At 40.7% G+C, this 17445-nt stretch overlaps 1 protein-coding gene across 5 annotated transcripts in view; it reads left to right on the top strand.

Moving 5' to 3' along the window:
* GLIPR2 (GLI pathogenesis related 2) overlaps window positions 1-17445 on the top strand; it is a 91972-nt gene that overhangs the window by 10943 nt on the left and 63584 nt on the right. The window contains exons 1-2 of one of the 5 annotated variants that reach the window (XM_073640489.1): window positions 5455-5606; window positions 15565-15615. The exons of 1 other annotated variant lie outside the window; for it this stretch is intronic. The gene's annotated coding sequence lies outside the window, so the exon portion shown is untranslated. Of the gene's footprint in view, window positions 1-5449; window positions 5607-11633; window positions 11721-15564; window positions 15616-17445 lie in introns of those variants that run through there. 3 more of the 5 variants (XM_073640491.1, XM_073640488.1, XM_073640493.1) reach the window with 3 other exon arrangements.

Genomic DNA, 17445 nt, shown 5'->3' with positions numbered 1-17445 from the left:
TTATCAGGCACTGTATGGTGCTGTTATATAGGAACTGTATGGCATTGTTTATCAGGCACTGTATGGTGCTGTTATGTAGGAACTGTATGGCATTGTTTATCAGGCACTGTATGGTGCTGTTATATAGGAACTGTATGGCATTGTTTATCAGGCACTGTATGGTGCTGTTATGTAGGAACTGTATGGCACTGTTCATCAGGCACTGTATGGTGCTGTTATATAGGAACTGTATGGCACTGTTTATCAGGCACTGTATGGTGCTGTTATATAGGAACTGTATGGCACTGTTTATCGGGCACTGTATGGTGCTGTTATGTAGGAACTGTATGGCATTGTTTATCAGGCACTGTATGGTGCTGTTATGTAGGAACTGTATGGCACTGTTTATGAGGCACTGTATGGTGCTGTTATATAGGAACTGTATGACACTGTTTATCGGGCACTGTATGGTGCTGTTATGTAGGAACTGTATGGCATTGTTTATCAGGCACTGTATGGTGCTGTTATGTAGGAACTGTATGGCATTGTTTATCAGGCACTGTATGGTGCTGTTATATAGGAACTGTATGACATTGTTTATCAGGCACTGTATGGTGCTGTTATGTAGGAACTGTATGGCATTGTTTATCAGGCACTGTATGGTGCTGTTATATAGGAACTGTATGACATTGTTTATCAGGCACTGTATGGTGCTGTTATGTAGGAACTGTATGGCATTGTTTATCAGGCACTGTATGGTGCTGTTATATAGGAACTGTATGGCACTGTTTATCGGGCACTGTATGGTGCTGTTATGTAGGAACTGTATGGCATTGTTTATCAGGCACTGTATGGTGCTGTTATATAGGAACTGTATGGCACTGTTTATCGGGCACTGTATGGTGCTGTTATGTAGGAACTGTATGGCACTGTTCATCAGGCACTGTATGGTGCTGTTATGTAGGAACTGTATGGCACTGTTTATCAGGCACTGTATGGTGCTGTTATATAGGAACTGTATGGCACTGTTTATCGGGCACTGTATGGTGCTGTAATATAAGCACTGTATGGCACTGTTTATCAGGCACTGTATGGTGCTGTTATGTAGGAACTGTATGGCACTGTTCATCAGGCACTGTATGGTGCTGTTATGTAGGAACTGTATGGCACTGTTTATCAGGCACTGTATGGTGCTGTTATATAGGAACTGTATGGCACGGTTTATCGGGCACTGTATGGTGCTGTAATATAAGCACTGTATGGCACTGTTTATCAGGCACTGTATGGTGCTGTTATGTAGGAACTGTATGGCACTGTTCATCATGCACTGTATGGTGCTGTTATATAGGAACTGTATGGCACTGTTTATCGGGCACTGTATGGTGCTGTTGTGTAGGAACTGTATGGCATTGTTTATCAGGCACTGTATGGTGCTGTTATGTAGGAACTGTATGACATTGTTTATCAGGCACTGTATGGTGCTGTTATATAGGAACTGTATGGCATTGTTTATCAGGCACTGTATGGTGCTGTTATGTAGGAACTGTATGGCATTGTTTATCAGGCACTGTATGGTGCTGTTATGTAGGAACTGTATGGCACTGTTTATCAGGCACTGTATGGTGCTGTTATATAGGAACTGTATGGCATTGTTTATCAGGCACTGTATGGTGCTGTTATGTAGGAACTGTATGGCACTGTTTATCAGGCACTGTATGGTGCTGTTATATAGGAACTGTATGGCATTGTTTATCAGGCACTGTATGGTGCTGTTATGTAGGAACTGTATGGCACTGTTTATCAGGCACTGTATGGTGCTGTTATGTAGGAACTGTATGGCACTGTTTATCAGGCACTGTATGGTGCTGTAATATAGGAACTGTATGGCATTGTTTATGAGGCACTGTATGGTGCTGTTATATAGGAACTGTATGGCACTGTTTATCAGGCACTGTATGGTGCTGTTATGTAGGAACTGTATGGCATTGTTTATCAGGCACTGTATGGTGCTGTTATATAGGAACTGTATGGCATTGTTTATCAGGCACTGTATGGTGCTGTTATGTAGGAACTGTATGGCATTGTTTATCAGGCACTGTATGGTGCTGTTATATAGGAACTGTATGGCATTGTTTATGAGGCACTGTATGGTGCTGTTATATAGGAACTGTATGGCACTGTTTATCAGGCACTGTATGGTGCTGTTATGTAGGAACTGTATGGCATTGTTTATCAGGCACTGTATGGTGCTGTTATATAGGAACTGTATGGCATTGTTTATGAGGCACTGTATGGTGCTGTTATATAGGAACTGTATGGCACTGTTTATCGGGCACTGTATGGTGCTGTTATGTAGGAACTGTATGGCATTGTTTATCAGGCACTGTATGGTGCTGTTATATAGGAACTGTATGGCATTGTTTATCAGGCACTGTATGGTGCTGTTATATAGGAACTGTATGGCACTGTTTATCGGGCACTGTATGGTGCTGTAATATAAGCACTGTATGGCACTGTTTATCAGGCACTGTATGGTGCTGTTATGTAGGAACTGTATGGCATTGTTTATCAGGCACTGTATGGTGCTGTTATATAGGAACTGTATGGCACTGTTTATCAGGCACTGTATGGTGCTGTTATATAGGAACTGTATGACATTGTTTATCGGGAACTGTATGGTGCTGTTATATAGGAACTGTATGGCACTGTTTATGAGGCACTGTATGGTGCTGTTATATAGGAACTGTATGGCACTGTTTATCAGGCACTGTATGGTGCTGTTATATAGGAACTGTATGGCACTGTTTATGAGGCACTGTATGGTGCTGTTATATAGGAACTGTATGACATTGTTTATCAGGCACTGTATGGTGCTGTTATATAGGAACTGTATGGCACTGTTTATCAGGCACTGTATGGTGCTGTTATATAGGAACTGTATGGCACTGTTTATGAGGCACTGTATGGTGCTGTTATATAGGAACTGTATGGCACTGTTTATCAGGCACTGTATGGTGCTGTTATGTAGGAACTGTATGGCACTGTTTATCAGGCACTGTATGGTGCTGTTATATAGGAACTGTATGGCACTGTTTATCAGGCACTGTATGGTGCTGTTATATAGGAACTGTATGACATTGTTTATCGGGCACTGTATGGTGCTGTTATGTAGGAACTGTATGACATTGTTTATCAGGCACTGTATGGTGCTGTTATGTAGGAACTGTATGGCACTGTTTATCGGGCACTGTATGGTGCTGTTATGTAGGAACTGTATGGCACTGTTTATCGGGCACTGTATGGTGCTGTTATATAGGAACTGTATGGCACTGTTTATCAGGCACTGTATGGTGCTGTTATATAGGAACTGTATGGCACTGTTTATCAGGCACTGTATGGTGCTGTTATGTAGGAACTGTATGACATTGTTTATTGGGCACTGTATGGTACTGTTATATAGGAACTGTATGGCACTGTTTATGAGGCACTGTATGGTGCTGTTATATAGGAACTGTATGGCACTGTTTATCAGGCACTGTATGGTGCTGTTATATAGGAACTGTATGGCATTGTTTATGAGGCACTGTATGGTGCTGTTATATAGGAACTGTATGGCACTGTTTATCAGGCACTGTATGGTGCTGTTATGTAGGAACTGTATGACATTGTTTATCAGGCACTGTATGGTGCTGTTATATAGGAACTGTATGGCACTGTTTATCAGGCACTGTATGGTGCTGTTATATAGGAACTGTATGGCATTGTTTATCAGGCACTGTATGGTGCTGTTATATAGGAACTGTATGGCACTGTTTATCAGGCACTGTATGGTGCTGTTATATAGGAACTGTATGGTACTGTTTATCAGGCACTGTATGGTGCTGTTATGTAGGAACTGTATGACATTGTTTATTGGGCACTGTATGGTGCTGTTATGTAGGAACTGTATGGCACTGTTTATCGGGCACTGTATGGCACTGTTTATCAGGCACTTTATGATGCTGTTGTGTAGGAACTGTATGGTGCTGCTATTTAGGAACTTTATGGTGCTGTTAATTTGGCACTGTATGGTGCTGTTATGTAGGAACTGTATGGCACTGTATGGTGCTGCTATTTAGGAACTTTATGGTGCTGTTAATTGGGCACTGTATGGTGCTGTTATATAGGAACTGTATGGCACTGTTTATCAGGCACTGTATGGTGCTGTTATATAGGAACTGTATGGCATTGTTTATCAGGCACTGTATGGTGCTGTTATGTAGGAACTGTATGACATTGTTTATCAGGCACTGTATGGTGCTGTTATGTAGGAACTGTATGACATTGTTTATTGGGCACTGTATGGTGCTGTTATGTAGGAACTGTATGACATTGTTTATCAGGCACTGTATGGTGCTGTTATGTAGGAACTGTTTATCAGGCACTGTATGGTGCTGTTATGTAGGAACTGTTTATCAGGCACTGTATGGTGCTGTTATGTAGGAACTGTATGACATTGTTTATCAGGCACTGTATGGTGCTGTTATGTAGGAACTGTATGACATTGTTTATCGGGCACTGTATGGTGCTGTTATGTAGGAACTGTATGGCACTGTTTATCGGGCACTGTATGGTGCTGTTATATAGGAACTGTATGGCACTGTTTATCAGGCACTGTATGGTGCTGTTATATAAGCACTGTATGGCACTGTTTATCAGGCACTTTATGATGCTGTTGTGTAGGAACTGTATGGTGCTGCTATTTAGGAACTTTATGGTGCTGTTAATTTGGCACTGTATGGTGCTGTTATGTAGGAACTGTATGGCACTGTTTATCAGGCACTTTATGATGCTGTTGTGTAGGAACTGTATGGTGCTGCTATTTAGGAACTTTATGGTGCTGTTAATTTGGCACTGTATGGTGCTGTTATGTAGGAACTGTATGGCACTGTATGGTGCTGCTATTTAGGAACTTTATGGTGCTGTTAATTGGGCACTGTATGGTGCTGTTATGTAGGAACTGTATGGCACTGTATGGTGCTGTTATGTAGGAACTGTGTGGCACTGTTAATTGGGCACTGTATGGTGCTATCATATAGGAGTTATGTTGCGTGGCACTTTTATTTATGCAGTCTATGGTGCTGATAGAAACTGTGTGGCATCATTATTTGGGAATTTCTTTGAGGCTATATGGGAACTGAGTGACACTGTTAAGTTTGGGCACTATATGACAGCACAGTATATTTCTATTGTATTGGATCTGTGATATATTTTGTTGAGCATATATTTAAAAATTATTCAGTGCAGACCCAATTAGAATAAAAGAAGAAGACATTCTCTTTAAGGCTGTGTATTATGGACCTGTAGTGCAGAAGATGTAGCAGAGGTGAGGCGGACTCTCACATCCTGTCACTCACACTCAGTACTGCAGACAGACGTGTGTACACAGAGGGCGGGTTACATCGTAGGCGTGATAACCCCAGCATCACATATAAAGGAGCCCCAGGCCGGTGACTACACACCTGCATTGGTAAATACGTGAATGGTGACACTGGTAAATTTATATTTACTGACTGATAGAAGAACAGAAGAGAGTGCGCAGTGGTGACAGCTGATGATCGAGCAGCGGAGACAGCATCTACACACAGGTAAGAGCCACCTACATCCCTATGACCTGCTTATAAGACGACTTCGGCTCTAGTCTCACGTAAATCCGTATAATTAAGGCTGGGCTACATGGAGACTTCGGCCACAACACAGCTCACAATACCAAAGATCTCTACATGCTGCTGCCACATTGAAGAATAATGCAGGTGGATATGGTCGCATTGTGACTCTTAGGGTACTGCGACAGGTAAGCCGCATAAAATCCAACTATGTCTAAGGCTTTATTCACACATCAGTATTTGTAAGTCAAAACTAGTAGGGTCTCCAAAACACACAACAGATGTCAATCTTTCAATTATAGTTTTCCTCTGTAAGTTCCACTCCTGGTTTTGGCATACAAACAGTGATGTAAAAATACTGTGTGTGAATGAGGCTTTACTGTTACTTGCACTTTGCAGTTACGGTTCCATAGTGGTTTCCCTGCGACCCCATTCATCGGCATTACACTGCGATGTAGCAGGAGCACATAGCGATATTTGGCTACCTCCAAAACCACAATTTAGCCCTAAACTAAAAGTTTAAAATAATCCACAATTCTTCATCATTTTCAAGATCACTGCTTGTGATCAGTGGATGAGAATATTTTTTTATATGTCCAGAGACTGAGAAAAAAACTTTTCTAATATAGTCAGCTGAGGGTTGCTACAATGTGTGAGGAGGGGTCAGGACACAAGAAAGGTTACAGTGTCACAAGTTACAGCTCTGAGCAGGAGTAAGGTGTCACATATACTATATTCTGAGCTAAATAAACCCAGTACATTTCATCTGCTCTGATACATTGCAACAATCAAAACAGAAATGAGGATTGGACAATTGTAACAACTCCTCAGCAGTGAGAAAGTTCTTTACAGGACTTGGATGTAAACAGTGCTTTCATTGGAAAAACTGAGCGGAATTAAGGCAACAAATAAAAGCTAGCAAAAACTGTAAAAATTCATCAGATCTGGTCAAGTCTGCAGCTGCAGTCTACAGTTAGTTGGTGATAGATTGAAATTAAATATAATTTTTGGGGGAATCTCTGCATTCTTCTGTGCAACATTCTTCACCACAATGCAGCGACATATGGCGGTAGCTGCTAGAGGGTGCCTATGCGTATTGTGGGTAATTACAAATAGCATCACTCAGTGGCCACTAAAGGTACTGCAATCTGTGGCAGCCCCTATTGGAACCATAATAGCGGTCTTATTTCTTGTTACCCAGTTTCCCAGAAACAGGTATAAATGTCAAAAACTTGACAGAAGAGGGCGCCTCAAGGACTTGTACTAATTTCTTTTTTGGAGGTGAAACACCCTTTAAATATACAATTCATATCCACCCAGCGTATCTGACCGCTCCCGGAAGCTTCTGTATGGCTGGCATTGATTGACATCGTGGTTGTCTGCCATTGCTGGCGGTGACTGTACAGCGATGCACCTGCTGGGATTGTGCACTCAGTCGCTGCATGGTTGGTCATGCGTATCGTCTTCTACTTATTCTACAGACCGCAGAAAATCTCATGAGTCAAATGAAAAGAATCGGAGGAATCCATTTTTAGAAGACTTTAGAAAAAATAAACAAACTGCAGTACCACTGGTGGTCAGCATGTAATGCTGTTCACGAGGATGATGACAAGAATGTGACAACAGTTCAATATGACTACAAGCTCATGGTCACTTGGGGCTGGAGGCTATAATAAGGGTTGTATCATTGCCCTCATTAACCTCTACTCAAAGTCTAAAAAAATCAGGTAGCATTATACTTACCCCAATATCTCACTTTCCAGTTGTTACACTCATCTGAACCAAGGAAGCTGAGATATGGATGTCGTTGGCAGGGTAGTCACACTGACTTAAAGGGGCATCACCAGCCTAGCATAGAGTGCCAACCAAGCCATCAATAAGGATAGCCTGTGTAAGAGAGTACCCCTACCATCTTCCATACCATCCTCCTCTAACATATCCCTTGCCGATCCTTCACTCACCTGTTCCTGCCTTCTTCAGAGCACCTGGTATTCAGTCTCAACTTCATCTTAAAAAAGGCCCCTGCCAGCTTTAATTTCCTCACAGTACCCTTACCACATTTTATCTAAAAGTGCCTCTTACTATCCCACTCACCATCAAAGGGCCCCTGTAAACCCCTATCCCCCACCCTCCACAGACTCCCTATTAGCCTAGACACCCTGTCAATTTTGTCATCCCGACTGCAGTCCACTGATGGTATAAGGAGGCCCTGGGCCCCAGAATGTTTGGCTGTAAGGGGCCCAGAAATTGCTGATGATGTCCAAGGTGATAATTACAGCTTGCAAGCTCATGGCCATACTCTGGCGATATACTGACTTTTCCTTGTAGTGTTGGCAGAGGACCCGACAGCAGCAGGATGAAAGATTGGAGGTTTCATTAACATGGTAGATGTGCTGCTGCCGTCGCGGCTTGTGGAGCTGATCTCTGCTTTTCCTGTTGACAGCAGCTGGAGGGCGGCCACAAAACTACCGTTTCTAGATTTTATGCTTTCGAATTCAATCTGAACTAATTATAGAAATGTTCTCTCCATAAAGAGCAGCGCAAACCTTTCGAAATCTGAGGTGTTTGATTCATCCTCCCCACAATCTGTCTGGAAAAGGAGAGAATCCTCGCCAACATCACTACATGATTAGGAGAATTTACCAACCATTAGTCTGGAAAGGCCAGGTGACAACCTCCTTCGGACCTATAATGGTGGCCCTATTGGTTGTCACCAACCTGTCCCAAATGTACAGGATTTCAGGACTAAAATGCATTTAGGCCTCCACATTCAGACTTCTCAGGGGGTGGCAAATTGAGCAATTTCTCAGGACCTCCCTTTACTAGGGGGGCCCAATGGAGAATGCAGCATGTAAACTTTTACTGCTATGGACCACCACAGTATTATTAGCTCCTTCCCTATTTAGTCATTTTATTGCAGTATTATTCAAGCACTGAACGGCTCTTTTTCTTTAGGCATTAGATAGCAGTTTCATGGCAGTTTTCTGCGGGAAATGTCATTTGGATGCCGTATGGATATTATTTGGTTGCATACAGTAGTATTCTTTGAGCACTAAATAGCATTGTGTCAGCATTGTAGGACATTGTATGGCAGTATTATTCGGACACTGAACGGCAATTTTATTTATGCATTGAATGGTTATATTATGTGAGGAGTATGTGACTGCCTTATATGGTAGTACATAGTAGGAGCACTAAATAATAGCATTGTCTAGACACTGCGTAGAAGTATTCACTTTTGGCATTGTATGGCAGTATTATTTGGGCACTGAATGACAGGACTATATACATATATTATTTGGATATTATGTAGTTGTACTATTTAGCATTGTATGGAGGTGTTTTTCAGGCACTTAATGGCAATTTTTCATAAATATATGGTGGTGGTATGTGAACACTGTATGGCAGTATTAATTGGAAAATGTATTTAGGTATTATTTAGGTAGAATTTGGTACTTATTTGAGAACTAAATGATAGCATTGTGTTACAACTGTATAGAAGTAGTATTATTACATTGCCCGTATAGGACAAACCATTAGCAGATTTTGTTTCCAGTACCACACTTCTGACATCACCCCTGCACTACTACAAAATACCAGTGATTGTCGGTCCACTGGCTCTAACATCATGTCTTCTCTCTATCTAAAACTGAATCTGTCAAAAACTGAACTCCTTTTGTCCCCCCCCCTCTACTACCCATGCTAAATAAGATATTGAAATATAATTCCCAAACAGAATGTCCGCTGTCTTGGGGTTATATTTGACTCTGATTTTTCCTTCACTCCCCACATCCGATCACTTACTCGCTCATTTTTAAAATTCGATCTTTTGTTACTTTTGACTCTGCAAAAACTCTGACGCTCTTATTCATTCTTGCATGGACTATTGCTACTCTCTACTAATCGGTCTCCCTTTTAATAAACTCGCTCCTTTCCAAGGTATCATGAATGTAGCAGCCAGGATCATATTTCTCTCCACCCTCTACACTGAAGCCTCTACCCTGTGCCAGTCATTGCACTTGTTGCCCATCTGCTACAGAATCCAATATAAACCTATCGCCCTCACCCACAAATCTCTCCACAGCATTGCACCACCCTACATCTCCTGCCTCATTTAGGTCTGCCAAACTACCCATGCCCTTTGTGCCGCTAATCACCTATGAGTAAAGCCCCCGTCTCACATAGCGAGATCGCTGCTGAGTCACGGTTTTGGTGACGCAACAGCGACCTCACCAGTGATGTCGCTATGTGTGACACTTTGCAGCGATCGGGCCCCTGCTGTGAGGTCGCTGATCGCTGCAGAATGTCCTGGACCTTTTTTTGGTCGTTGCCCTCCCGCTGGTCAGCACACATCGCTGTGTGTGACCAGCAGGACCAACGATCAGGCTGGTAACCATGATAAACAGCGGGTTACTAGGGGTGCACCTGCACTTAGTAACCCGCTGTTTATCATGGTTACCACTCTTCTACGGTGAGCGGTAACCTCCCGCTCACCATAGCAGAGTGGTAACCATGATAAACTGCGGGTTACTAGGTGTGCGTGTGCCCCTAGTAACCCGCTGTTTATCATGGTTACCAGCCTGCTCCTGCTTCAGCAGGCTGGTAACAAGGAGCAGGACATTGTGGAAAGATTCTTTCCACGATGTCGCTGCTCCCCTGATCGTTGGTGAGCCTGCCTGTTTGACAGCTCACCAGCGACCACATAGCGACGCAGCAACGATCCCTGACAGGTCGTATCGTTGTCGGGATCGCTGTAGCGTTGCTAAGTGTGACGCGGCCTTAACATCCTCTATAATCCGAACCTCCCACGCTGCACCAGTTTTCTGGAATGCACTACCCCTAACAATCCAGTAAATTCCCAGTATCCACAGTTTCAAGCGTGCCCTAAAAACGCATTTCTGTAGACAAGCCTATCACCTCACTAATCTAACTAACTATCCCCTGTTCTCTCTTCCATGCACTCAGTAGCACTTTGTACTTGTACCGATACTGGCCGGTGACTGGTTCATGCAGCATTATTTCAATGCCCCTATTTTTTATACGGATGACCTTAGACAACAAGCACTTTATTTTTAGCTTTTGTGCCCCCCCTATTTCCTCATAGATTGTAAGCCTGCGATCAGGACCCTCACTCCTCTTGGTATACGTTGAACTATGTGTTACTCTGTAATGTGTTATCTTGATTGTACAAATTCTCTCTGAATTGTAAAATGCTGCAGAATAGATATAAAAAGTATTATTTGGCATTGTATGGCAGTATTATCTGAGCACTGAATGGTATAACTGTGTGGGAACTATACAGTAATATTATTTGTATGGCAGTATTATTTAAGAACTAAACCGCAGTATTTTATAGGCATTACCAGAAAGCATTATTTGCCATTCTATGGTAATTATTGAGGTGGAGCTCCCCTTTAAGTCTACCTTAGGATGGTTATCACTTATCTATCCCCAAGCAGCTGTAACAGTGACAGTACATGCCTCTACTAGAAGTGTGACTGCATTGCCCCATCATAGAGTAAATGTGTTTTGCCATCAATCTGGTGCCAATGCTGTACAGATAATGGGGCATCCAGATTTTGAGGAAAAGAAGCCCCTGGCTGAATGTAAATGTGGCCCGGCCCTTCACCTACAACGTGCCATTTTAGTGAGGTTTCTATACAAGAACAATATATGGGCAGTCAAATAGTTCATCACGTAAAGCACCCCTTGATGTGTTTGTGACAGCTGCCTTGAAGGAGGAAGGTAGCCCCCTTTACTCCTTGGGCCATGTGCATCAGCACAGGTTGCACCAATGGTATCTCCGTCCCTGCCCTGGAGCTGGCCCTGACCGGACTATATCATTATAGGTAGTGATGGATGAAACTATTGCGCAGCCTCTCCACTGTCCAACAATTCATTGTGAGAAAGTGCATATTGCACGGTGTCTTCCGTCCGTTGTGGTCACTGACTTCTCTCTCTGAGTGCAGAGGTTCATTGACAACAGGAACTCGCTCAGAAAAAAAACAGACAGCAGCCCTGGTAATAGCTCCAGAGATCCTGGCAGCCGCCCAGGCAACATCTCCGTCCTCAGCATCTCCTCCAGCGACAGGCAAGGTCAGGCTGTTTATACACAATGCAAACCTTCTAGATATATCAATGACTATGGCATCATAAGAAGGGAAGCTTCATATCTGCTTGTAGAATGAGAGGGATGTTGGCTGGGTGGGTAGGACTCATTGGTGGTCCCCATTACTAATAAGCTGACCGCCACCGTTACTACGATGCATGTAATAGATTGCCAGATTGGAGAAATGAGACATGTGGATGCTGTATGTGTGAATGTTGCAATGGTTGCAATTCCTGTCACTGCTCCAGTTGCTCAGATACCATTCACTTACCAGAAGCATCTCTCTTCCTGCTCTTTTCTATTCTCCTGCTTATAGATTTAACACTTTCACTGCAACATGTTTTTAATATAAACACTCCACGTATGTAAAAAACTATACACCTATTAGGCCACCCTCCACATTGTATCGGAATGTAATTTATTTTAGTTCAGTGCATTACAAGATGTAAAATATTGTATATAGACAGAATGAGGTCCCGAAGGACAGAGAATATAGTAAATGATTCTTACAGAGAGAAGTAGTTGTGTAGAAAAGGAAATGCTAAATGCCCAAAACATATGAAATTGTTCTAACAAGATATTATAATACTGCCCCCTATGTACAAAAATATAATTACTATAATACTGCTCCTATATACAAGAATATAACTACTATTAACACTGCCCCTATGTACAAGAATATAACTACTATAATACTGCCCCCTATGTACAAGAATATAACTACTATAATACTGCCCCTATGTACAAGAATATAACTACTATAATACTGTCCCTATGTACAAGAATATAACTACTATAATACTGCCCCTATGTACAAGAATATAACTACTATAATACTGCTCCTATGTATAAGAATATAACTACTATAATACTGCCCTTATGTACAAGAATATAACTACTATAATACTGCCCCTATGTACAAGAATATAACTACTATAATACTGCCCCTATGTACAAGAATATAACTACTATAATACTGCCCCCTATGTACAAGAATATAATTACTATAATACTGCCCCTATGTACAAGAATATAACTACTATAATACTGCCCCCTATGTACAAGAATATAACTACTATAATACTGCCCCCTATGTACAAGAATATAACTACTATAATACTGCCCCATATGTACAAGAATATAACTACTATAATACTGCCCCCTATGTACAAGAATATAATTACTATAATACTGCTCCTATGTACAAGAATATAACTACTATAACACTGCCTTTATGTACAAGAATATCACTACTGTAATACTGCCCCCTATGTACAAGAATATAACTACTATAATACTGCTCCTATGTACAAGAATATAACTACTATAATACTGCTCCTATGTACAAGAATATAACTACTATAATACTGCCCCTATGTACAAGAATATAACTATTATAATACTGCCCCCTATGTACAAGAATAGAACTACTATAATACTGCCCCCTATGTACAAGAATAGAACTACTATAATACTGCCCCCATGTACAAGAATATAACTACTATAATACTGCCCCTATGTACAAGAATAGAACTACTATAATACTGCTCCTATGTACAAGAATATAACTGCTATAATACTGCCCCCTATGTACAAGAATATAACTACTATAATACTGCCTCCTATGTACAAGAATATAACTACTATAATACTGCCCCTATGTACAAGAATATAACTATTATAATACTGCCCCCTATGTACAAGAATAGAACTACTATAATACTGCCCCCTATGTACAAGAATAGAACTACTATAATACTGCCCCCTATGTACAAGAATAGAACTACTATAATACTGCCCCCTATGTACAAGAATAGAACTACTATAATACTGCCCCCTATGTACAAGAATATAACTACTATAATACTGCCCCCTATGTACAAGAATATAACTACTATAATACTGCCCCCTATATACAAGACTATAACTACTATAATACTGCCCCCATGTACAAGAATATAACTACTATAATACTGCCCCTATGTACAAGAATATAACTACTATAATACTGCTCCTATGTACAAGAATATAACTACTATAATACTGCCCCCTATGTACAAGAATATAACTACTATAATACTGCCCCCATGTACAAGAATATAACTACTATAATACTGCCCCTATGTACAAGAATAGAACTACTATAATACTGCCCCCATGTACAAGAATATAACTACTGTAATACTTCCTCCATGTACAAGAATATAACTGCTATAATACTGCCCCCTATGTACAAGAATATAACTACTATAATACTGCCTCCTATGTACAAGAATATAACTACTATAATACTGCCCCCTATGTACAAGAATATAACTACTATAGTACTGCCCCCATGTACAAGAATATAACTACTATAATACTGCCCCTATGTACAAGAATAGAACTACTATAATACTGCTCCTATGTACAAGAATATAACTACTATAATACTGCCCCCTATGTACAAGAATATAACTACTATAATACTGCCCCCTATGTACAAGAATATAACTACTATAATACTGCCCCCTATGTACAAGACTATAACTACTATAATACTGCCCCCTATATACAAGACTATAACTACTATAATACTGCCCCCATGTACAAGAATATAACTACTGTAATACTTCCTCCATGTACAAGAATATAACTACTATAATACTGCCCCCTATGTACAAGAATATAACTACTATAATACTGCTCCTATGTACAAGAATATAACTACTATAATACTGCTCCTATGTACAAGAATATAACTACTATAATACTGCCCCCATGTACAAGAATATAACTACTGTAATACTTCCTCCATGTACAAGAATATAGCTACTATAATACTGCCCCTATGTACAAGAATATAACTACTATAATACTGCTCCTATGTACAAGAATATAACTACTGTAATACTGCTCCTATGTACAAGAATATAACTACTATAATACTGCTCCCATGTACAAGAATATAACTACTATAATACTGCTCCCATGTACAAGAATATAACTACTATAATACTGCTCCTATGTACAAGAATATAACTACTATAATACTGCTCCTATGTACAAGAATATAACTACTATAATACTGCTCCTATGTACAAGAATATAACTACTATAATACTGCCCCCTATGTACAAGAATATAACTACTATAATACTGCTTCTATGTACAAGAATATAACTACTATAATACTGCTCCTATGTACAAGAATATAACTACTATAATACTGCTCCTATGTACAAGAATATAACTACTATAATACTGCTCCTATGTACAAGAATATAACTACTATAATACTGCCCCCTATGTACAAGAATATAACTACTATAATACTGCTTCTATGTACAAGAATATAACTACTATAATACTGCTCCTATGTACAAGAATATAACTACTATAATACTGCTCCTATGTACAAGAATATAACTACTGTAATACTGCTCCTATGTACAAGAATATAACTACTATAATTCTGCCCATATGTACAAGAATATAACTACTATTGTGCTGGTAAATTTACAAAACTTATTTTTTTAGGGACTGTAGGGATTCACTCTTAGCAGTAGGCAGCTTTCACACAAATACTGGATTTTTGTGTCAAAACAATATGACATTTATATCCACAGGTTGCACGGCACTGAAAAACAAAACCATAAACACAAATTCCCTAGCCTTGTCCAGGCACTGACTTAACAAAATAGACCCTGGCTACTCATACAGGGCTGAGCTAGTCCCAGTTCAGTCAAACAAAGTGGATATTGTCCATAGCAACCACTAATACTCGCAGTTTAGTGAACACGATCCTGTGCAGACTCCTTTCTGAGAGACTCTGTTTTTTTCTCTCCCCAGCTCCAAGACAACCCACTCTTCTCAACTTCCCCAGTGGACTGAAAGAGTCAGGTGAACACATGTTCTGGTTCTTAGTCAAAGCTAACAAACAAAGCAGCACACTGTAACGCTAAGTACAGCACAGACCAAAAGTTTGGACACACCTTCTCATTTAAAGATTTTTCTGTATTTTCATGACTATGAAAATTGTACATGAACACTGAAGGCATCAAAACTATGAATTAACATGTGTGGAATTATATACTTAACAAAAAAGTGTGAAACAACCGAAAATATGTCTTATATTCTAGGTTCTTCAAAGTATCCACCTTTTGCTTTGATGACTGCTTTGCACACTCTTGGCATTCTCTTGATGAGCTTCAAGAGGTAGTCACCGGAAATGGTCTTCCAACAATCTTGAAGGAGTTCCCAGAGATGCTTAGCACTTGTTGGCACTTTTGCCTTCACTCTGCGGTCCAGCTCACCCCAAACCATCTCGATTGGGTTCAGGTCTGGTGACTGTGGAGGCCAGGTCATCTGGCGTAGCACCCCATCACTCTCCTTCTTGGTCAAATAGACCTTACACAGCCTGGAGGTGTGTTTGGGGTCATTGTCCTGTTGAAAAATAAATGATGGTCCAACTAAACGCAAACCGGATGGAATAGCATGCCGCTGCAAGATGCTGTGGTAGCCATGCTGGTTCAGTATGCCTTCAATTTTGAATAAATTCCCAACAGTGTCACCAGCAAAGCACCCCCACACTATCACACCTCCTCCTCCATGCTTCACGGTGGGAACCAGGCATGTAGAGTCCATCCGTTCACCTTTTCTGCATCGCACAAAGACACGGTGGTTGGAACCAAAGATCTCAAATTTGGACTCATCAGACCAAAGCACAGATTTCCACTGGTATAATGTCCATTCCTTGTGTTCTTTAGCCCAAACAAGTCTCTTCTGCTTGTTGCCTGTCCTTAGCGGTGGTTTCCTAGCAGCTATTTTACCATGAAGGCCTGCTGCACAAAGTCTCCTCTTAACAGTTGTTGTAGAGATGTGTCTGCTGCTAGAACTCTGTGTGGCATTGACCTGGTCTCTAATCTGAGCTGCTGTTAACCTGCGATTTCTGAGGCTAGTGACTCGGATAAACTTATCCTCAGAAGCAGAGGTGACTCTTGGTCTTCCTTTCCTGGGGCGGTCCTCATGTGAGCCAGTTTCTTTGTAGCGCTTGATGGTTTTTGCAACTGCACTTGGGGACACTTTCAAAGTTTGCCCAATTTTTCGGACTGACTGACCTTCATTTCTTAAAGTAATGATGGCCACTCGTTTTTCTTTACTTAGAATTTGTATTATGGCAAGAAAAAAGTAGCTAACAGTTTATTCAGTAGGACTATCAGCTGTGTATCCACCAGACTTCTGCACAACACAACTGATGGTCCCAACCCCATTTATAAGCCAAGAAATCCCACTTATTAAACCTGACAGGGCACACCTGTGAAGTGAAAACCATTTCCGGTGACTGCCTCTTGAAGGTCATCAAGAGAATGCCAAGAGTGTGCAAAGCAGTCATCAAAGCAAAAGGTGGCTACTTTGAAGAACCTAGAATATAAGACATATTTTCAGTTGTTTCACACTTTTTTGTTAAGTATATAATTCCACATGTGTTAATTCATAGTTTTGATGCCTTCAGTGTGAATGTACAATTTTCATAGTCATGAAAATACAGAAAAATCTTTAAATGAGGTGTGTCCAAACTTTTGGTCTGTACTGTATGTGAACATGAAATATATGAAATTTGAATAGCATTAATGCTCTAGAAAATAGAAATAAATGAGAAATCTTAGCGCATAAATTGGCCAATTCACGTGTACCTGATAGCCATGTTAAGGCGTTTGTCATACCAAGAAC

Source organism: Phyllobates terribilis, unplaced genomic scaffold (assembly GCF_046119375.1).
Source record: "Phyllobates terribilis strain yellow unplaced genomic scaffold, ASM4611937v1 Scaffold_7__3_contigs__length_470593459, whole genome shotgun sequence".
Classification (NCBI taxonomy): Eukaryota; Metazoa; Chordata; class Amphibia; order Anura; family Dendrobatidae; genus Phyllobates; species Phyllobates terribilis.
This window is presented reverse-complemented; position numbering and strand designations above follow the sequence as displayed.